Raw genomic sequence first — 23,205 nt, forward strand, 5'->3', positions numbered from 1 at the left:
TACAGTATCCTAAATCAAAACAAGATAAAATAAAATATCGTATACTAAAATTATTCATAAGAAAATACAATAAATAAGATGAGATAAAAGAATCAAATAGAAGAATTCTTTGCCTATTTCCTTCCAGGTTCTTAAAAGCAATACCAAATAGCCATGTTTTTAGATTTTTTCTGAACAATTTTACATCTGCTTGTAATCTCAGCTCCACTGGGAGTAAGTTCCAGAGTCTCGGGCCTGCTATTGAAACAGCTCTGTCCCTCACTTGACTTAAATGTGCTGAATTTACAGATGGCACTGTAAGCAGACCCTTATTTGCCGAATGCAGGTTTCTTTGTGGTGTATGTAAATGAATCACTGCTTTCAACCAGACTCTCTGGTCACCATATATCATGTTATGTATAATACACAATACTTTAAATTGTATTCGAAATTCATTGGGAAGCCAATGTAAGGCAAACAATACAGGAGCAATATGATCCCTTTTTTTGCTGCCAGTCAATACTCTTGCTGGGGCATTCTGTATAACTTGAAGTGGCCGAATAGTTGATAAGGTAAGCCTAATAGGAAAGAGTTGAAGTAGTCGGTTCTAGAGAACACTAAAGCCTGTAAAACAGTTCTGAAGTCATTTGGTTCGAGGAGAGGTTTTAATCACCTGAGTGTCAACAATTTGTTATAACCTTCTCTTATTTTAGTCAAGATGTGCTTCTTAAATGTGAGTTCTGAGTCCACGATCATTCATAAATCACGTGCGTGGTCAGTAAGTGTAATTGGTATGTTGTCTTGCATAGTAAGCGTCGTCTATCATTTGATTGTTTTCTCTCTAATAAAATAATTTCTGCATTATTTATATTTAAAAGTAATCTCAACTGAGTTAAAAGTTGGTTAATGGTGTTCAGGTACATAACTGCAAATAAATAAATACAAAATTACTGTTAGTTTATGGGTTTTTCTAATGTATCAATTATTGGTATTAATATTTGAACATCGTCTGCATAAACATAATTTAACCCTAGTCCTTGTAGTAAATAACATAATGGCAACATTTAAATGTATTTATTTATTTATTTTTCTATACCGATATTCGATATAACATATCACACCGGTTTACATACAACATGATGTCTAAGACAAGCCTTATAATGACATGATACAGTATAACATATTAACTAGATACATATAACTTGCTTTACAAACTAACTTTTTTAACAGTAATATGTTCTGATTTAACTTACTATGTACAGTGGCAGAGAAGGGAACTGGCAAAGCCAGGGAGAGGGTAGCAGAAATTATTTATCTGGAGGGAATGCTTTCCGAAAGAGCCAGGTGTTGAGATTCTTTCAGAAGGAAAGCGTCAAGGGGTCAGCTCTGAGAGAGGGTGGGAGGTTGTTCCAGAGGTGAGGGCCTGCTATAGATGCAGTGCGTTCTCTTGTGGAGACTCAATGCACTTCCTTAATGGAGGGAGATGTGAATAAGCCTGTGTTGGTTGAGCGGAGATTCCTGGTGGGGTTGCAGGGGGACAGAGGTCCCTGTAGCCAACTAGCTTTATCATTATGGATTGCTTTGTGTATGAGCATGAGGATTTTGTATTGAGATCTGAAAGGGACGGGCAGCCAGTGGAGTTGTTTGAGTATGGGTATGGACATAATGTGATCCATTTTTTTGTTATTTGTTAGTGATCGTGCTGCTGCATTTTGAAGAAGCTGGAGGGGCTTGAGGGTGGCTGCGGGAATGCCTGCTAGGAGGGTGTTACAATAATCTATCTTGGCAAAGAGGAGGGATTGCAGTACTGTCCGGTAGTCCGGGGGGTGAAATAGGGACTGGAGTTTAGGGATGTGCAGAGCAAAAGTTTATGTTCATAAGTCCATAAGTCGAAAGGGGGGGTCAATTTCGGTCAATATGGACATATGGAGAATTCCATAAGATGAGTCTATGTCCATACGTGCAAATAAAAATTTAAACCCCTCACCCTCCTTAATCCCCCCCCCCCCAAGACTTACCAAAACTCCCTGGAGGTCCAGCAGGGAGTCAGGACGCCATTTCTGAACTCCTTTGCGAGGAGCACGTGATGTCGGTGTCACGTGATTCCCCGCGCGTTCACTCCGGGACCCTCGTTGCACCCAAAAGGAACTTTTGGGTGCAAAGTTCCTTTTAGGTGCAACGGGTCAGGAGGCCCCCCCAAGCTGGCCAAAAGTTCCTTTTGGGTGCAACGAGAGTCACGGAGCGAACGCGCGGGGAATCACGTGACGCCGCATCACTCCGACGTGACGCCGACGTCACATGCTCCTCGCAAAGGAGTTCAGAAATGGCGTCCTGACTCCCTGCTGGACTACCAGGGAGTTTTGGTAAGTCTTGGGGGAGGGATTAAGGAGGGTGAGGGGTTTAAATTTTTATTTAGGATCAACAATCGCGATTTTCAACGTATTCAACATAGCTATGTTGAATAAGTTGGAAATCCGATCGTTTTCGCCTCATCACTTTTTTAAGTTAAAAAACAAAAATAAGTTGCGTTTTACATTTTAGTTCAAAACGAATGCACACCCCTACTGGAGTTTCTTAAGAATTTGTAGTTTGTAGAATCCTTCTTTTATCAGTGTCTTGATATGATATTTAAAGTTTAGTTCCTTGTCCAAGGTGACTCCGAGGTCTCTAACTGTCGTGAGTATATTGTATTTGGATGGTGTTGTGGGGTCAGTATTGGGTGTTGACATTTTTCTGGAGAGGTGAAGAATTTCCGTCTTACTTTGTTGGAGCGTTAGGGCCATTTGGGTGAGGATGGATGTTTTATCTGTCAGGTAGGATTCCCATCGGTTTAGAGTATTATTGATGTTATCTCTGATAACGAGTGAGATAATCAAATTTGCAGATGACACAAAATTGTGCAGAGTAGTTAAATCACAAGCAGATTGTGATAAATTGCAGGAAGACCTTGTGAGACTGGAAAATTGGGCATCCAAATGGCAGATGAAATTTAATGTGGATAAGTGCAAGGTGATGCATATAGGGAAAAATAACCCATGCTATAATTACACGATGTTGGGTTCCATATTAGGTGCTACAACCCAAGAAAGAGATCTAGGTGTCATAGTGGATAACACATTGAAATCGTCGGTTCAGTGTGCTGCGGCAGTCAAAAAAGCAAACAGAATGTTGGGAATTATTAGAAAAGGAATGATGAATAAAACGGAAAATGTCATAATGCCTCTGTATCGCTCCATGGTGAGACCGCACCTTGAATACTGTGTACAATTCTGGTCGCCGCATCTCAAAAAAGATATAATTGCGATGGAGAAGGTACAGAGAAGGGCTACCAAAATGATAAGGGGAATGGAACAACTCCCCTATGAGGAAAGACTAAAGAGGTTAGGACTTTTCAGCTTGGAGAAGAGACGACTGAGGGGGGATATGATAGAGATGTTTAAAATCATGAGAGGTCTAGAACTGGTAGATGTGAATCGGTTATTTACTCTTTCGGATAGTAGAAGAACTAGGGGACACTCCATGAAGTTAGCATAGGGCACATTTAAAACTAATCGGAGAAAGTTCTTTTTTACTCAACGTACAATTAAACTCTGGAATTTGTTGCCAGAGAATGTGGTTCGTGCAGTTAGTATAGCTGTGTTTAAAAAAGGATTGGATAAGTTCTTGGAGGAGAAGTCCATTACCTGCTATTAAGTTCACTTAGAGAATAGCCACTGCCATTAGCAATGGTTACATGGAATAGACTTAGTTTTTGGGTACTTGCCAGGTTCTTATGGCCTGGATTGGCCACTGTTGGAAACAGGATGCTGGGCTTGATGGACCCTTGGTCTGACCCAGTATGGCATTTTCTTATGTTCTTATGTTCTGATGGGAAGAAAGATCTGTACGTCATCGGTGTATAGGAAATAGGTGAATGTTAAACAAGGTGAATGTTAAACAAGGTAAATGTTAAACAAGGTTGCTGATAGCGCCGAGCCCTGTGGTACTCCTATATTCAGGGTTATCTTATCTGAGCTCTTATTCTTAACTTGTACCTAGTAAAACCTGTCCGATAGATAGGATTTTAAACCATTGATGACTCAAACGCAACTGTAACATTGCTCCCCACTTCAGCGGCAGGGGAAAGGAGAAATAGGATGCAGAAAACAACCAAGAGTACCTGACTTTTAAGGTCTGGGTTCTGATACGCAGACAGAAGGGAAAAAGCACAGGACTGCTTCTACTGCCAAGTCCATAAGCAAAGCACTTCAAACAGCACTGCCTGAATTTTCAAGAAAGCTTATTATCCAATAAAAACTGTAGCTAGCTGCAATTTTTAAGGGAACCATAAAGCTTGGGGATAACTGCACAGAGTGACAGTTACTCCCCTCTTAAGAGAAATATGGGAGTAACCTTCAAGGAGTGGCAGTTCTACCTTAAAAAGCTTACTGGGCAGACTTGATGGACCATTTGGTCTTTTTCTATGTCATTTCTATGTTTCTATGCATTTTTCAAACTTTATATGTTAAGAAGACTGAAGCTGTTTCTTGAAAATAAACACTTTTGGTACCATGCTACACGATCTTGTTTTATCTCACCTTGATTACTGCAATGGCATTTACTTAGGTTTGCTTACCTCAGCTTTGCGCATGCTTCAAGTCATCCAGAATTCAGCTGTTCACATCATTACCAGTACCACTTATTCTGAGCATATTTTTCTAATATATTGGGACAGATTTTAAAACATATGTGCAGGCGTAGATTTGTTTGTGCAACCTGGCACGAACAAATCTACTCCCAATTTTATAATATATGCGCACTGCCACGTGCATGTTTTAAAATCCAGGGTCGGCGTGTGCAGGGGGGTGCACAATTGTACAACCTGTGAGCGCCGAGCCGAGCAACCTGCCTCCGTTCCCTCCGAGGCCGCTCCGAAATCAGAGCGGCCTCGGAGGGAACTTTTTTTCCGCCTCCCCCCCACCTTCCCCTCTCTTCCCCTACCTAACTCACCCCCCCAGCACTAACTAAATCCCCTCTACCTTTGTTGAGAAAGTTACGCCTGCCAGAGGCTGGCGTAACTTGTGCGAGCTGGCTGGCCAGGCCAGACACAGGCCGCTGTGTCGGGGCACTCGGCCTCGCCCCTGAACTGCGGCCCCGCCCCTGCCCCCGCCCATTTTTCGAAGCCCCGGGACATACACGCATCCCAGGGCTTGTGCGCGCCACCAAGCCTAGGCAAGAGAGGCTCGGCGCGCACAGGGAGGGAGGCAGGGGTAGGTTTTCGGGGGTTGTGCATGTATCTTACGCATAAAACCCTTTGAAAATCTATCTCTATATGCTTAGAATTAGTTACCCATTCAAGATCCAATTGTTTTCAAAACAATTAGCTTGATTCACAAATATCTAAATCATGATACACCATGCCGTATTAGTTCTTAACTGAAAATCTACAGAACGCAAATGAATTTGCGCTATTTTGGTTCATCTTGATGAGACATTCCCTCAGTGTGCCATGCTAGGCCTTACTGAAATTGCGAGAAAGGCTGTTCACTGTGGTGGGCTCTACCTTATGGAACAGTCTGCCTGCTACTCAACATGTTTTAAGACCTTTAAAAAAGATTGAAAGACTTTTCTATTCAGTACATACTTTGCTTATTTTGTTAGACTCATTTCTCAGAGGTTATCATTCAAAATCTAGTGAGTGCCACTGTATGTTCTTATGCTTAATTTGAATTTATTTATTTTATTTTACTAATAATTATTTCTTTATCAGCCTAACAAATGATTCATCTGAATGTATCTTAATATTATTTTATTTGATATAATTTAATTTTTTTCTTATGAATGTTTTCTTGCAAAACACAATTGTAGGTAATGCAGTCTAAAATTTTTAAAAATAAGTAAATAAATAAATTATGTGGAATTGCCACTACCCTTTTGCCCTTTGTACTTGCACAATCAAAAGTCTGCTGTGCTATTCACTTCTTCTTCAGCATATTTTCTCGTTTCTTTAGGCTTGCCCATCTCGTTTAGAGAAGGGGAAAGAGAGTCAGTCAATGTAGAGAACCAGCATAAGCAGTGGGGAAGAGGGCGGTCGGGATGCAGCAACAGTGTTTGGGGGGGGTCAATATATTATCAACAGTACTGTTAAGGGGGTAGGGGTGCCAAAAGTTGAAGTCATATAGGCCAGCCAAAGATCTTGCACTGAGTATTGTGCAAGAGGTAAGGAAAAGAGAGGGAGGATACTGTGCTAGAATTGGGGACAGAGATGCAGATGCTCGACATTGCAGAGAGAAAGCAAAAAGTATGCTGGGGATCTGAGCTGCAGGATGGTGTTGTGAGTTAGGGGGGTAGTGGAGGGAGAGAAAGAAGAAGACACAAGGCAGAAGTTGGGGGGGGGGGGGGGTTAGAGAGACAAAGTGGTGGAACGCACTGCGGCTGAAAGAGACACTGCTGTCCCAAAGCTGTTACTGAAGAAGGAGGATAGAGAGAAGGACAGGAATACTGTGCAAGGGGATGGAGAGGTTGCAAGGCCGAAGGAGATCCTGGGGCTTCTGTTGCAATGGAATGATGCTACATGCACTGGATGAGAGGGTGGTGTTCCTCTGGGCTGGGCCGGTGAGTGTTAAACACAGAGCAGGAAACTTTTAAACAGGCACACATATGCTTCCGTTTTATAACATTCACAAGTATATACGCACAAGCGATATAATAGCATCATTTTAAGCGGGCATGCGCATGTGTGCACAAATGCTGCTTCTACTGCGTAAGTGGGAGAATTTTATAAGGGACGCGTGCTAACACCATTCGCCATTTTTCCAGTTCGTTTCCTATTCACTCAGTTAAAGGATAGGACTTCCAAACCACCCTAATTGAATAGCCACCCTTCCTCTTGGTTATCTCTGACCCTTAAAACCCCACTGACTAGACTAGTTTTTTGTTTTTTTTATTACCTACAAGCCATCCATAGCAGTAGTAAAGTTATGCAGCAGGGGACCCCTTTGAGCGCCTGGGCATGTAAGTGTTTATGCGCACATCTCTTGGCCTTCCCCAATCGTGCCCATTCCCCACCCAGACCACACCCACTCCCCACCCCTTTTTAGAATCTTTGAACTTGTGCTCACTGTGAGAGATGCGCGCAGCCAAGGGCAGCTTATAAAATCCACTCGAGCATGCACCGGCACAGCTTGTGTGCGTATGTCCCGGTTCTGGGTTTTGGCATGAAGGGCTTTCAAAATGTGCTATAAAAATGTTGTATATAGACCATGTGCTTATATGGCTGTTTTCAATTCATGCACGCTATGCAAATAAATAGTTTGTTGTACATTGGTGTTAAAAATGTTGTCAGGTCACTTGTTAACCAATCAGCTTTCATGAGTGTTTTATATAGACCCCTAAGTCAGTAAAGAAAGCATTATTATGAAAGGCTGGTCAGGATGCTACATATACACTCTACAGATGATCTGATCCTACATCTCTCTTATTTATTTATTTATTTATTTATTTTTAGTTTTTATATACCGGAAGTTCCTGTATACAATACATATCACTCCGGTTCACAGGTAACAGAGATAACTATCGCCAGGATGGCGATTTACAAGGAACATATCAAGGAAAATATCAAACGATTAATCTATTATAGAGTAAAAACTACAAACTACAAACAATATCAACTTAGAACACATAAATAACGCAATGAGCTTTACATTATTGTTGTTAGAAACAAACACACAGATCAGAGTTTTACTGAGATGAAAGAGAAAGAAGTATGCACTTCAACTTCCCCAGCACATACAATGCTGACTCCTAGATGAACTTATGCTATAGGCTTACTAGCCTAGGAAGAATGAGAACTTATGGAAACTAAGGTTATGCTGATTATTCTCACCTCTTTTGGGACTGTCAGGATTTCTATGAAGTTTAAATATGGTCTTTGCTGAAACCTGTTTCCTCTCCGCACTCCAGCACAAGCACTAGTATGATCCTAGAACTGAAAGCCCCAGCTTGCCTTTCCATGTGTTTGATAAATCTCAGGGGCACTCAAAAGAATATTCGGTTTCTGGTGCTGTCTTCATTATCCTCTTCCCTTCCTGCAGTTCCCAAGGAGAAGGCTGTTTTCTATTGGGGTGAAGGCAGACCGTCCTGTCCCAGGCAGTGGTATACTGTTCTCTTAAGTTTGTGGATGTTTCCTGTAATTCAATCTGGTGGATAACATTGCAGTAAGGCTGGGAAAAGCAAGCGATACACAATACTGGGTTTCAACTGAAAACTTTACAGATTCTTCCAAACTATAACTCACTGTCTGATCAATCCAAACTGTGTGATGTTACAACTGTCTGTGGGTATCTTTTGTAAGTGTTCAGAGCTCAGGTACCCTGCACGTACCCCTAGAGTATGGAGGGCACTCGTGTCCCAATGACTAGGGGAAATCCTACCATTGAGGAGATCCTCTTCAGTATAGAAAAATCCTACCTGAGTCCAAGGTTTTTCTCCTCTTCCACCCAGTTTGATTCCCCTACCAGTGGCCTGATGTCTTTGACCTCTCAATGGCAGATAAAAAGCATAGTTGCAGGGGCATATTTATTAATGGAATCGGCGTTGAATGGCACAATCATAAATAGTCCAAATCAATGGACATTTTCTGATGTTAGGATATTCAGGACTGAGCTATTACAACCTCAACACCAACTGAGAAGGGGTGGCAAAGAAACTCACCAACCAACAGGATGAAAAAACTTTCTGACTGCCAACAATCTCCTCTGGAATGATCACTGTCACTGCAGCCCCTTTTTCCATAGGATGAAGCTCACAGTTCTTCAGTGCCCGGGCCTCCAGACCCAGGGGACAGCCATCACCTTGAGCTCCAGTAATCACATCCAGTCAGAAAACTTGAAAAAGGATCCAAATCTAAATAAGGTCTCTCCTCTGCTCACAGGAAGACAGTGCCTGGCAGGGATTTCCTTTAACCAAATTGCTTCACCAATTTAGGGGAATGGGCCTCATTTAGTAAAGGGAAATAACACAGCTCCTTACTCTTCAAGAGCTAACTCAAAATGACCACAACTTACTCTCCCTTAGCCTTCTAAGAAAGGGGACCAACCATCTCAGTCATCCTCAGGGGGAGGTGCTGATAGGATGGCATCTCCGTCTAGCTGTAAATTCCTATCACAGGGATCTAGGGCCATCTAGTGGACGACCGGGGTTCCCCACATTGCACATATGGTGTGAAAGAAAAGCAAGCATATTGCTGGACTCTCATTGGCTGAATGAGCTCAGGCAGCACATTGGTATTCCCTTGGCATTTCTATTAGAAGATTATTTCTTGCCTGATAAGCAATCCCCATGTGGAACGCTTCTTCACTTGAATATTACACCACTCTCCACAGATCCTGGTTGTATATCTCTTTAGCAGATAAACCTTGCAGACAGATAGAGGATGTTTTTCAGAATACGGCTTCTATGCTGACCTAATTGAATTCAGGGTCTTTTGTTAATTATCAGAGCCTGGAATCAAATGTTTCCTCTGCTTTACTCACTACACAGATGGCATGGCATCCTGAAATTCAATTAGAAGCAACCTTGAAAAGCTTGTAAACATCTATTTGAAGACCCATAGTCATCCTTGTGCATAATTTTCTCATTTCAGATGGCGTTTCAAGTTCAAAGAATAATGGAACTATATTAAAAAAAAAAAAACCCAACAAGCAAGTTTTAAAGTTCTAAACTGGAGAGAGAAGTCAAAACAGAGTCTTTTGAAAAGCTTATCATTTCTGCAACATACTAGTTTTATTTTTTTATTCATATTACATTGGAGTTCTTTTTATTGAATTTCTAAATGTATTTCAGCAGAAGCAGAGAAAAAAAAAGTTGCATATTGAAAAAAACAGTAAATATATTCCTTGGCACTGATACCCCAAGGCAGGGGGATTTGTATTAGAAAGTACACAATACAACATGTTATACGGATCTCATCTCCCAAACATGACCTGAAATCTCTTGTGGATACGGCACCCATTAAGAGCCCAGCATCAGAAGATAACAAGATCCATTCACTCGTTATTAAAATAGATGCACTAATAAGATCCACACTCTCAAATTCCTGCTAACACCTTAATTGTATCTTAAACATACCGCAGGGTTTGCTAAACAGCAGCAGTCAGTGCTTTATGATTAAGATTCAGACCTATTGAAAGAAGTTTCTGGAAAGAAATGCTGAAAGGTAATTCACCTCAGGATCTTGCCGCGGGAAATGAAAATAACCATAAATCAAAAATCTTCTATGTAGGAAATAGACATAAGCAGAAGGACCTGCTATAGAATGTGTAGAAATAATAAAGAATAATGTTGTTACCATCCTTGTTCTTTGCATTCTACAGTAAAATAAAACAAAGGTCTATTTTTAGTTTTCCTTTTTTTTGGAGTTGAAGGGGTGTCCTGGCCCTCTCCTGTGCCTTTCCTCCCAGCTCATGCAGAGCTTGCCCCATGTAGAGCTGCAGCACAACAGAGGGTCGATTTTCAAAGCCGCTCACGCTCGTTCATGTGCGCGCAGTTCCCAGCGCGCGCACACGGACGTGATCCTTTTATAGCAGGTGTGGCTGGTGCACGCATGTTAAAAAATACGATATCCATGCGCACATGCGCAGTGGATTTTAACATCTGTGCTCACATGTGCAGCCGGCCTACGACTCACACACACGGAGGGGATCTTCGAAAGTATGCGCGGTGATGTGATAGGGCCTTTGCCCACTTCCAGTCCACTCCAAAGATGACAAAAAACAGATTTATTCACATACAGTATATCAATATTGATGAGGGAAGTGTGGAGGTTGGTTATCTAAAGGTAACTTTTTCACTTATATGAAATATCTTTTACATATAACCAGGATTTGTTTATGATTTTATTTTATTTTTTTTGTAGTTTTTGTGCGATTTGTAGACCAGGGGACTTTGTGTTTTGTTTTGTTCAGGCATAAAATCAAGACAGAAACCAAATATGTTTGCAATCTCAGCAACAGCACCAGAAAAAACAAAGACAATCATGAACAATCAGCACACAATATATAAGCTAAGACACGATGAAGTTTGTGTTGCTTTGACCCTCTAATAGTGACTCAGGATGTTCCTGCCACTGTTGGTCCTGCTTTCCTCTTCTCATGGTGCCTTGGGGTGCTTATGCCACTGTTGGTTCTGCTTTGCTGGACCTTTGGTGCTTTGAGCTCTGCCTTCCAATGTTGTTACTGACTTTTCCCTTCTTTTAATGCCCTTGGTTGCTCTTACATAGAAACATAAAAATGATGGCAGAAAAGGACCAAACGATCCATCCAGTCTGCCCAGCAAGCTTATGGTAGCATCAACACTATCAGGCTTATTGGTTAAGGGAAGTAACAGCCGCATCAGCAAGTTACCCCCATGCTTATTTGTTTTCCCAGACCTTAAAATGTAGTGTCCTTGTTGGTTGTTGTCTGAATCTGATTCCCCTTTTTTTCTTTTCCCCCTACCGTTAAAGCAGAGAGCAATAATGAGTTGCATCAACAGTATGAAGGCTTATTTGTTAAGGGTAGCAACCGCCACTCCAGCAAGTTACCCCCATGCACTTTGTTCTTCATTTCCGTCCTTTAGTGTTTAGGGATCCACAGTGTTTATCCCATGCCCCTTTGAAATCTTTCACCATTTTTGCCTTCACCACCTGCTCCGGAAGGGCATTCCAAGCATCCACCACCCTCTCCATGAAGAAATATTTCCTGACATTGGTTCTGAGTCTTCCTCACTGGAGTTTCATTTCTTTCAAACAGAGAAGGTTTGTTGATTGTGCATCATAAAAAACCTTTCAGGTATCTGAAGGTCTGTATCATATCTCCCCTGCTTGTCCTCTTTTCCAGGGTATACATATTTAGGTTCTTCATCCTCTCCTCATAAGTCATTTGATGGAGAACTCCACCATTTTGGTCGCCCTTCTCTGGACCACCTCCTTCCTGTCTTTGTCCCTCTTAAGATATGGTCTCCAGAATTGAACACAATAATCCAGGTAAGACCTCACCAAGAACATAAGAACATAAGAAATTGCCATGCTGGGTCAGACCAAGGGTCCATCAAGCCCAGCATCCTGTTTCCAACAGAGGCCAAACCAGGCCACAAGAACCTGGCAATTAATTACCCAAACACTAAGAAGACCCCATGCTACTGATGCAATTAATAGCACAGCAGTGGCTATTCCCTAAGTAAATTTGATTAATAGCCATTAATGGACTTCTCCTCCAAGAACTTATCCAAACCATTTTTGAACCCAGCTACACTAACTGCACTAACCACATCCTCTGGCAACACATTCCAGAGCTTTATTGTGCGTTGAGTGAAAAATAATTTTCTCTGATTAGTCTTAAATGTGCTACTTGCTAACTTCATGGAATGACCCCTAGTCCTTCTATTATTCGAAAGTGTAAATAACCATTGAAGACCTCTCATGATCTTAAAGACCTCTATCATATTCCCCCTCAGCTGTCTCTTCTCCAAGCTGAACAGCCCTAACCTCTTCAGCCTTTCCTCATAGGGGAGCTGTTCCATCCCCTTTATCATTTTGGTTGCCCTTCTCTATACCTTCTCCATCACAACTATATCTTTTTTGAGATACGGCGACCAGAATTGTACACAGTATTCAAGGTGCAGTCTCACCATGGAGCGATATAGAGGCATTATGACATTTTCCGTTTTATTAACCATTCCCTTTCTAATAATTCTTAATATTCTGTTTGCTTTTTTGACTGCTGTAGCACACTGAGCTGACGATTTTAAAGTATTATCCACTATGATGCCTAGATCCTTTTCCTGGGTGGTAGCTCTTAATATGGAACTTAACATTGTGTAACTACAGCAACACTTGCACTTGTCCACATTAAATTTCATCTGTTATTTGGATGCCCAATCTTCCAGTCTTGCAAGTTCCCCCTGTAATGTATCTCAATCTGCTTGTGATTTAATTACTCTGAATAATTTTGTATCATCCACAAATTTGGTAACCTCACTCATCCTATTCCTTTCCACTAAACTGCTTTAGGCTCGCCTGATGGAGAAGATGGAAATAGTCTCCGGACCAGTGGAACAGGCCAAGAGGCAGATACTGGACAGATTGAAGAGAAGGATCTTCACCTTGGAAGCCCGCGCTCCCCCGGGAAGAGTCTGTAGGAGCCGGGCCGCTGGGACTTAGGCGAGAGGAGAATCCGATGAGAAGATCTGAGGTCAAGGCAGGCAAGTCTGGAACAGGACCAAGGCTGGCACCGAAGGCGGACATGAACCAGGACTGGAACTGAAGCAGGCAACTGGAACAATTACAAGCAGGAACTCCAGAGGCACGCTGTAACGATCAGCAAACTTGTTGCAAGGCAGTAAGCTGAGGCAGATGCCAGCCTTAAGTATTTGCTGGTGACTTCAGAAAGGGAGGCGGGGCATCTGACATCAGAAAGGGAGGCGGGGTGCCCAAGGCAGGAAAGGCCCTTTAACTCCCAGCCTTTCGTGCGCGCATGCACCCGGGAGGAGGGGCTAATTCAGCGAGGCGAAGGCGTCTCCCTCATGGAGATGCCGCCAAAGATGTATCCCACCGGCCCGCCAGCGCCACGCGGCAGCCGCCCAGAATCGAGACCGGAACCCGGTGCCCACCTGAACCGGAGCCCAACACAGAAGGTAAGGTCCCCTCATTTGGAGTCTTAGGGTGTTCTTGCTAACGTGGACACTGCTTTCCCCCTCTCATGGGATGTTTATGCTGCTATTTGTGCTGCTTTAATGGTTTATTGTTACTTTAGTCTGTTCCTGCCCCTTTTGATGCTGCTTGCTCCCTCTTATGGTGCTTTGTGGCATTCATGCTACGGTTGTTGGTGCCCTCTGTCCTTCTCCCAGTACCTTGTGCTGGTCATGTAACTGTAGTTTGTGCCCTTTGCTCCTCTTTGGGTGCACAGGCAGATTCATGCCATTTCTGGGGCTGCTTTAGTCTTCTCACAGTACTTTGGGATGTTGATGCCTTTGTTTGGGCTGCATTGCACTGTCACAGTGATGTGGACTATTTATTCCACTCTTGGTGCCACTTTGCTCCATTCTCGGTGTCTAGATGTAATTGCTGTTTGCCTGCAAGTCTCACTAAACATGTCTAGAAATCTAATTGAATTGTTAAAATAGAATGTGCTCTGTCCCTCTTTGATTTTAATGGAAAATAAATGACCAAATGACACATAAAAAAAAAAAATCCCCAAATAATTATTTTGGCCAAGAAATGAACACAATGAGCAAAACATTGAAGCCAATCAAACCAAATGAATGAACCAAACTGAAAATGTGTTTCCATGCTCGTCTCTAACTTATGGCAGCAAATTTACAGGCAGTCAAGAATGAAAACCTTGCAGTAGTTTCAAAGTCATTTAAACACCGACTGAGTACTTCAGTATTTTGTAAAATTTACTTTTACAATCAAATAGCTCTCAAATGTTTTTTTCCTGCTGCACAAGTATTTGGTTTCATCAGGAAATGTCATGTTGTACGCTGTCACCCTTCTTAAAGCTGTCAAGAATGGCATTCTGCATACAATACCTCGAATGCTGGCAATTGCTATGTCGAGTGTTTTAGTAAAAAAGTGTTATGCAAAGCTATTTAACTGAAGCAAAGAGAAATGTTTCAAAATCTGAAGAAAAACAAGAAATTGTTAATCTTACGAGCCGCATTTCTTTAGTTACAATGGTTTATCTTCCCTCTTAGGAACAGTTATTTCTTGATTTCTTTCTCATAGTTCCTTCTGACACACTTTTACTGATGAAACTTCTATGATAATATTCTTGTTTGAGAATTGTATTTTTGTAGGGTAAACTGCAACTAACGAGCCTCTCTTATGGTAAATTTGTGATTTGAGTAAACAGTCATGTCTACAAAGATGTTCGGTCTATGAGGTTTTTTTTAATGCAGAACAGATATATAGGGCTAGGCCATATTGGGGCTTATTCATCTCTGTGACCAGAGGTCAATTCCCAGGAATCATTTTGTTCATATCTTACAATCCTGTACACAAGCATAGTGAATCCCTAGGGAAAGAACTTGCCTCTTCTTCCTAGAAGTTGCCACAGCATGAATTTCTAAGCCAGGGATTGCTTCTCCAGCGTTGTTGATAAGGCAGCCATTGGGTTTGGGACTGCCTGTTGGATGGTAACCTCTTTTGCAATTCTCTGGTCAAGGTTGTGCAGCAGAACTTACTGTCATACAGGAAGCTGTTATTAATAATAAATGGTTCTCAATAATGTTTAATAGGGGCTCCAACCTGGTGTAGTTTTCTGGATAATCACAATATAGAAATGAACATGCTTCTTAGACAAAATGTTTGCTAATATATTGAATATTTTTTATGGATGTCCTGATACCCAGATCTGCTAGGTGAGGTTCCAGAACCTGGTTGAGTAATATTCGGTACTTATAAAGTGCTTTTCTCAGGGAGGGATCTTGGCCTTTGTATTTTTGTTCTCTATACAGCTGCAATGTTGATTATTTTAATATAGAATGCATTGGATATGTTTGCTTTTTGAATGATGAAATCTCATCTTTTGTAAATTATCGTACACTGCTTTGGGGGTTAATTCATCTCTATCTTTTTGATCTCTGGAAGGTGAACATTAGAAAACCTTTAATAACAGCTTTGTTTAAAGGTGGTATATTGGAGATATTTGGCAAGACAATAAATAACATTTTCTAGATTCTGTGAAAGAGATTTAAAGTATACCCAACTAGACGTCATCACAGACTCCATTAGTTTCCAGTTCTATGCTACCCACCAATCTTCCCCAAGCATCTACTGAAATGTATACCTTTTGTTTACCACCAGCAGCCCTTGAACCAAGATCATTTTACTTCTGCTTGAGACTGGTCTGAATCTGGGCCATAACACTGCCACAGCCACATAACATCCCAGTACTTCCAATGGGAGTGATGCTGGCAGGTTTAAACCTTTTCAATGCTGGAAAAATGGGAAAGCTATAGTGCAAAACATCTCATAATCCCTGCCACCCAATGCACATTTTATTTATCAACCTTCCTTTATTTTTTAACACTTCCTAAAGATGCTCATATAATATATGATTTTTAAAACACTATTCCGCGTTTCCTATCAGGTAACAAGGCACTTGCCTTTTAAAAATGACTTTAGCATATCTTAAATTAGCCTATATAGCATGTGTATAATCTCTTACCCTCAACACCCACAATTACTACACAGATGTGTCCCATGGTTTAGATATCCCTGGACAAATTGTACGTGCCAATGAATCTCTAAGTAAACAGAAGTTGACACAAAGTCTACATGATACAAAATTAAACATGACTTCCTTTTGCGATTTTAATGCAAAATGACTAGGGTGGCTTGGATGACTGTTTTGAGGTCGTGAATATGGAGTAGGGATTTGAGCTTTTTTAAGACGAGCTTATAGAAACCTTCTTTCAGGACGGAGTTCATGTGTTTTTTTAGGTTTAGGTGTGGATCAATTAGAACACCTAGGTTTTTTACTGGAAGTTGTGAGGTGAAGGTTCTGGCAGCAGAGTCATTGGGAGATGGGAGTTTGTGAGATGGTGGTTGTGGATGAGGAGGAGTTCAGTTTTTGAGGAATTAAGGGCAAGGTGTAAATTGGTGAGTAGGGAATTGATGGATGTGAGGCATTTCTCCCAATATTTTAGTGTGGTGGATAAGGATTCTTGTATTGGTATGATGATTTGAACATCATCTGCATAGAGGTAGAATTTGAGGCCGAGTTCAGATAGTAATGAGACAGAGTGGCAGGAGGTAAATGTTAAATAGGGTGGAGGAGAGGGAGGAGCCTTGGGGGACTCCTTGTGTGAGGGCAAAGTGTGTGGATTCTGAGTTGCCTAGTTTGACTGAGAAGTGTCTGTTAGCCAGGTAGGATTTGAACCAGAGGAGAGCTGTGCCGGAGATGCCAATGTCGATTAGACGGGAGATGAGCAGGTTGTGGCTAATCGTGTCGAAGGCTGCGGATATGTCAAGGAAGGCAATGAAGAAGCAATGACCTTGTTCCAGGTCCGTGAGGAGGGTGTCAGTGAGGGAGAGTAGTAGTGTTTCAGTGCTCAAGTTCCTGCGAAAGGCAAATTGAGAGGGGTGAAGGATGTTGTTGCCTTCAAGGTAGTCCATGAGTTGGGAGTTCACCACCTTTTCCATGATTTTGGCGATGAGGGGGAGATTTGAAACGGGTCAGTAGTTGGCCGGATCTTTGGGGTCTAGAGAGGGTTTTTTAATCAGGGGTTTGACAACTGCGTGTTTTAAGGAATCAGGGACTGTACCAGTGGAGAGGGAGGAGTTAATGATGTCTGCTAGGGGTTTGGCCATGGTGTTGGGAATGGTTAGAAGGGTTTTAGTGGGGATAGTATCAGAGGGGTGTGAAGCTGGCTTGATTTTTTTGAGGATAGACTTGATTTCCTTGGAGGATGTGAGGTCAATAGAGTCTAGTGTGGTGCTGGGAGTGGTGAGGTAGTTAGGAGACATGGGGGGGGGGGGGTATGAGGGTGAATCTGAGGAGGATGTTTGTTATTTTGTTATGGAAAAAGAGGGGGAGTTCCTCATATTTTGTGTTGGCTTGGCTTCATTGTCAGTGATGGTAGGGGGGTAGATTTGGTGAGGGAAGCAACATATGAGAAAAGGGCTTTGTGGTTGTACATGTAATTGTGTATTTTGGTGGCGTAGTGGTCATGTTTGGTTTTTTGAATAGAGATGTGGTAGGTGTGTAAGGAGGATTTGTAAGAGGTGGCGTGCTGCTGGGTTGGGTCTTTAAGCCAGATTCTCTCTTTCAGTCTGAGGTTATGTTTCATTTGGTGCAATTCTGCGGTGTACCATGGTTTTTTGTTTGAGGGAGTAGGGTGTTGCTTGCGAGTGATGAGAGGACATAGTTTGTTGGCTATGTCAAGGGTGAGGTTGTTCCACGAGCTGAGGGCAGCTGAGGGGAAAGAGCAACCTAGTTTTGTTAAGGTCTTGGGGGGGGGGGGTCAGGAGGGTGGGGGGTTGTACTTAATTCAATTTTAGCCGGGAAACAAATAAGAATTAATGCATGTACTTATCGGGGGGGGCCCCTTGCCAAATGCAACGTATCTGCCCCCCGACGAATACGAATCCCGAATGCAATGTATGGCGTCCCTCTGCACATCCCTAGTTTCCCCACACATACTCTTCGAATGCATTCCCCCATTACGTATACGTTCAGCGGGCCATCGCATGTTATTCATGAAGGCATGTTTTGTTGGGAAAAAGGTGCTTCTTTTGCAGTGGAAGGAAGCGGTGGCGCCCTCTTTTTGGGCCTGGAGGAATCACTGGCACCGTTTGATGCAAATGGAGTGGCTGACAGCGCGACAGTCCCCGCGTCATCGTCGCAGCTTTCTCCAGATCTGGGATCCTTACCTTCAGGCTTTGCCACACAGAGTGAGGAGTTTGATTCTCAACGATTAAAAGATTGACATTTTACAGGTTTGACTTTTATAACCTGATGGACATGGACTGCAGGTTGCGAAGATACTGGCTTTGCTTTGCGGGGTACTCAGCTCATATAGTTTGGGAAGGGGCGGGGGGAGGGAGGTAAGGGGGGAAGGGGATAGCTAATGGTGGGTTTTTTTTTTGTATCGAAATACCAGTGGATTGCATCCTGTTGTTTCTTTGTAACATGTTGGACACTGAAGAGTGCCTGTGTCCGGCATGTGGTATGTTTCTAGTTGATGTGTGCTTAATGCAATAAAAATTGTTAAACATAAAAAATGAACACACACAAACAAGCATGTAAAATACACATGCAGATATATACAAACACAAAGATACACACAAAGACATACACAAACACACATGCACTCACACACGGTGAAATTAAGGATGCTGACAGAGTGAAAGATGACTGAGGCTGGGGGTCACTGAAGAAGTGCTTGAGGCTTGGTGGGAGGAGGTATATTAGAGAAATGTGGTGAAAGAACTGAAGCTTGAACAGTGGTGGATTAATCTGTGCAACAAAATGAGAAAATGCCCTTTAAGATGCAATAACGCTTGTAAATTAAATATGGCATAGACGTGGAGAGAACACTTACTTGATTTTGAAAATGCGGCCAGTTTGCTAATGGGTTCAAACAACTGTGCATACTGCAATACAAGCCGTTAAAAATATTATAAACATTTTCTCAGTTTGTTGCACAGATTAATCCACCACTTATTAATCTCTGAGTCACCCTGAAGAAGGAGTAGTTAACTTCAAAACATTGCAGTGTCGGACAGACTGTGCACTACAAGAGACATCGTTGCATTGTGGATGGTTACTCAGATAAGTGCATTTGATGGCTCCTGTATGGATAATCCATGAATTTTAAGTACATAACTCCTATATGGAAAATCCATGAACAAGTACAAGTGACCTGTGATTAAAAAGCTGCAGCACTTCATAGGGTTTGACTTTCAAAAGCCGCAAGCAGCAAGTGGTGCTATATGACGGTCACTGTACATATATATAAATATATTTGATATAAGCTCTTTCACATAGCAGAATCTTTTACTTTCTGTATGGTTCATCTTTTCATGCTATTTTTTGGGTATTGATTTATTTGTGTCTGACAGTTACTGAGCATAATCTCGAAGGAGATTGTGTTGGGCAAATTGGATTTGCTTCATATAGTTCCAAAAGCAGAGGAATATGTATCTTATTACACAAATATCTTCCTTTAATCATACACAATATGCAGGCCAACCCTGAGGAGAAAGCGTTGCTACTAGAATGTTTCTTGTATGGAAGTCGATTAGTGCTCGTCAATGTTAATGGTCCCAACAAAGAGCAAAACCAATTCTATAGAGTACAAGCAAAGCAAATATCTAAATTTACCCAGTCTGACATTACTGCAGGGAGAGACTGGAATACATAGCTGGATCCTAAATGAGATAAATCACTGAACACCAAGGGTGGCACCACTCAGAGAGAGGGATTACTACTTTTAATGAGATCCCTAAGTCTCTGAGATGTCTGGAAGCAACAATACCCAACAGAGAGAGACTATAAATGTTTTTCCACTTCCCACAACTCTTATAGTTGCATTGACTTTTTTCTGTTCTTAGTGGGACATTTCCCCTCCTTCAGGTCCTATCAAATCTTTTCACTGACCATTGCCAAGTGCTTTGCCCCTTATGACAGGACCAACGGCACCGGAGGGAGTTAAATTGAAGGTTTAATGTATCACTATCAGGCAAGCTAAAGTTCCAGGATGTGATTAGAACTTCCGTAGAGGAATTCAAATCTACTTACTCTTCAGCTGACTATAATACATTCCTGCTATGGGAAACACTGAAGGCAATCCTTAGGGACAAGATTATTAGGCATGCTAGCTTTTTTAAAAAGCAAAGACTCAGGAGAGAGGCCTCTGTAAGCTACAAGATAACTGGAGAGTCCATACAACCAAAATTATTTACAGTCATAAGAACATAAGATATGTCATACTGGGTCAGACTAAAGGTCCATCAAGCCCAGTATCCTGTGCCAACAGTAGTCAATCCAAGTCACAAGTACCTGGCAAGTACCCAAACAATAAATGAATAGATCCCAAGCTACTAATCCTTATTAAATAATAGCAATTTATGGAATTCTGCTCTAGGAACTTATCCAAACCTTTTTTTAAACCCAATTACACTAACTTCCATAACCACACCCTCTGGCAATGAATTCCAGAGCTTAATTTTCTTTGATTTGTTATATATGGGCAACTTTCTAACTTCATGAAGTGTCCCTAGTCACTTCATGAAGTTTCCCTAGTCCTTGTATTAACTGGAAGAGTAAATAACCAATTTACATGTCCTTTCATGTCACTCAGGTCCTTTCATGATTTTGTAGACCTCTATCATATTCCCCCTCAGTCATCTCGTCTCCAAGCTGAACAGCCCTAACCACTTTAGCCTTTCCTCATAGGGGAGCCATTCCATCCTATTGTCATTTTCTGTATTTTCTCCAGTGTAACTATATCTTTTTTTGAGATGCGGTGACCACAACTGCACATTATTCAAGGTGCAGACTCACCATGGAGCGATACAGAGGCATTATGACATCCACCATTTTATTCGTCATTCCCTTCCTAATAATTCCTAATATTCTGTTTGCTTTTTTGACCACCACAGCACACTGAGCCGACAATTTCAATGTATTATCCAATATGACGCCTGGATCTGTTTCCTGGGTGGTAACCCTAATGTGGAACCTAACATTGTGTAACCACAGCAAGGGTTATTTTTCCCTATATGCATCACTTTACACTTGTCCACATTACATTTAATCTGTCATTTGGATGCACAATCTTCCAGTCTCACAAGGTCCTCCTGCAATTTATCACAATCTGCTTGAGATTTAATTACTCTGCATAATTTTGTGTAATTCACAAATTTAAGCACCTCACTTGTCAAACCCCTTTCCAGATCATATATAATATATTAAAAAGTACAGGTCCTAGTACAGATCCCTGAGGCACTCCACTGTACCTTTTTCCACCGTGAAAACAGACCATTTATTCCTACTCTCTGTTTCCTGTCTTTTAACCAGTTTGCAATCCACAAAAGGATATAGACTCCTATTACATTATTTTTTAGTTTTCATAGAAGTATCTCATGAGGGACTTTCTCGAAAGTCTTCTGAAAATCCAAATACACCACATCTACCGGTTCACCTTTGTCCACATGTTTATTAACCCCTTTAAAAAATGTAGGACCTTTATGAGGCAAGACTTCTCTTGGGTAAATCCATGCTGGCTGTGTCCCATTAAACCATGACTTTCTAAATGTTCTGTGAGTTTATTCTTATAACAGTTTCCATGATTTTTCCCGGCACTGAAGTCAGGCTCATCCTAAAAGCTTGTGCAGAAATCCAGGCCTACAGAGTCCCCATTCACATCACACCCTATGCAAATTCTTCAATTTCCTTCTCCTATATACATCCAGCAGAGCTCTCTCCCTTCCCTCAGTCCTCCTCTGCCATGCATTTCCCAGAGAGCTGTGTCCTCTCCAATATTTAATATTCCCCAGAGCTACAGCCACCCAACGTCCATTCATATCCTCCCCCAGAGATCCTATATGCATTCCCTCAGAGGCCCCCTCTCATCTATACATATCATCCTGTGGCACCCCTGTGCACATTCCCCAGAACACCCACATTCACATCCACAGAGCCACCACCTTTCTCCAATATGCATCTTTCAGAGACCCCAGGTATATTTCCTAGATCTCCCCTCTCTTTCATATATATTCTCAACTCCCACTCCCATACATTCCTGAGAGCTAGCTTCTTCATACACATCCCTGACACCCCCCTCTAAACACATTGCCAAGAGCCCCTCACCCCATTCACATCCCCCAAAGTATGGGCTGTCAGAATGGGCAGGCAATCTGGGTGTCTACTCAGGGCATCATGCCAGAAGGGAAATGCCAAGGTAGATATAAGCTGCCTCCTACCATATACAACCCCCAGAGCCAGCTCCCTACTGCCCCCAAGGGATCCTACCAAACTCATCTCATCCTCCAGATCAACATCCTTGTTCCTCCACTTGGTCCTCTGATCTTTTCTATGAGCCACAGCAGTAGGAATGAATACCCTACCTGCCCTGGGCTGGAGGAGGGGTCTGACAGGTGGACAACTGCAGCAACAACACTAGTCTGTGCAGAAGTAACCCCAGGTCAAGCTCAACCACTGGCTCCAAGAAAACATGCCTGGCTGCAGCCAGCAGTCCACCAGAATTGGGGTGACAAACCATTTTTAAGTTGAGGCACTTTCCACCCCTTGCCCTCCCTCCAGTGTGAAATCACCGCCCTCCAGATTTCCTAAAATGTGCCTACCTCATTAGCAGATGCCATCTTTAATTCTATTAAAAGGATCTGAAACATAATCAGTCTTTTCGACAACAAGTCAACCTTCTAGCTCAGTAAGGACAGCTGGGTACAGCACAATAGCTTAACCCTATATAGGCTCTCTCATGAGGTGATGATTCAGATATACACATGGTTGTGATAGGTCAGCGGTGATGTCACAATGTATTATGACATCTCCACTGCTTGCTCCCTCTGGGCTCTGCCATTCAATAATGCTAGAGATTCACTCATAGCTATGGCAATTCAGCAGTGATCTCAAAACATGCTCTGAAAACACCAATGAAAATGAACTGGCAGCGCTCTCCAGCAGCTGTAAACTCAAATAAAGATATTTATTCTGCATTATTGTGGTTCTTCCTGAA

The 23,205-nt window shown here is 42.1% G+C and overlaps 1 long non-coding RNA gene across 1 annotated transcript in view; it reads right to left on the minus strand.

The window, feature by feature from the left end:
- Positions 1 to 22,910, minus strand: part of LOC115100459 — an 86,081-nt gene extending 63,171 nt beyond the window's left edge. The window contains exon 1 of the long non-coding RNA XR_003859074.1: positions 22,811 to 22,910. This is a non-coding gene — a long non-coding RNA (uncharacterized LOC115100459). The remainder of the gene's footprint in view (positions 1 to 22,810) is intronic.
- Positions 22,911 to 23,205: the final 295 nt, after the last annotated feature.

The sequence above is a fragment of the Rhinatrema bivittatum genome, chromosome 10, assembly GCF_901001135.1.
Source record: "Rhinatrema bivittatum chromosome 10, aRhiBiv1.1, whole genome shotgun sequence".
NCBI classification, from domain to species: domain Eukaryota; kingdom Metazoa; phylum Chordata; class Amphibia; order Gymnophiona; family Rhinatrematidae; genus Rhinatrema; species Rhinatrema bivittatum.